The sequence below is a fragment of the Delphinus delphis genome, chromosome 20 (assembly GCF_949987515.2).
Source record: "Delphinus delphis chromosome 20, mDelDel1.2, whole genome shotgun sequence".
In the NCBI taxonomy this organism is placed as follows: Eukaryota; Metazoa; Chordata; class Mammalia; order Artiodactyla; family Delphinidae; genus Delphinus; species Delphinus delphis.
The window spans coordinates 15411104-15411759 of NC_082702.1; the positions used below are offsets into that span (position 1 = coordinate 15411104).

The 656-nt window shown below is 46.8% G+C and overlaps 1 non-coding gene across 1 annotated transcript; it reads left to right on the forward strand.

The window, feature by feature from the left end:
- LOC132417367 (U6 spliceosomal RNA) lies at nt 1–107 on the forward strand. The gene has a single exon (XR_009517807.1). It is a non-coding gene; the product is annotated as a U6 spliceosomal RNA (small nuclear RNA).
- Nucleotides 108–656: the final 549 nt, after the last annotated feature.

The following is a 656-nucleotide window of genomic DNA, read 5'->3' on the forward strand; positions in this document are numbered from 1 at the left end:
GTGCTCGCTTCGGCAGCACATATACTAAAATTGGAATGATACAGAGAAGATTAGCATGGCCCCTGCACAAGGATGACACACAAATTCGTGAAGCATTCCATATTTTTTTTTAATTTAAAGTTCACATGGAGGGACTTGCCTGGTGGCGCAGTGATTAAGAATCCACCTGCCAATGCAGAGGACGTGGGTTCGAGCCCTGGTCTGGGAAGATCCCACATGCCACGGAGCAACTAAGCCCATGTGCTAAAACTACTGACCCTGCGCTCAGAGCCTGTGAGCCACAACTACTGAGCCCACATGCGCAACTACTGAAACTCGTGTACCCTAGAGCCCACGCACCGCAACTACTGAAGCCCACACTCTCTAGGGCCCACATGCCACAACTACTGAGCCCACGTACTGCAATTACTGAAGCCCACGTGCCTAGAGCCCATGTTCCACAAAAAGTGAAGCCACCACAATGAGAAGCCCGCGCACCACAACGAAGAGTAGCCCCCACTCACCACAATTAGAGAAAACCTGTGCACAGCGACGAAGACCCAATGCAGCCAAACATAAAATAAAATAAAAAATAAAGTTCATTTGGAAAAATAAGGAAGAATAACATGAAAATGTTTGAAAAAGAACAAGAATGGAAGAATAATCATACCAGATGT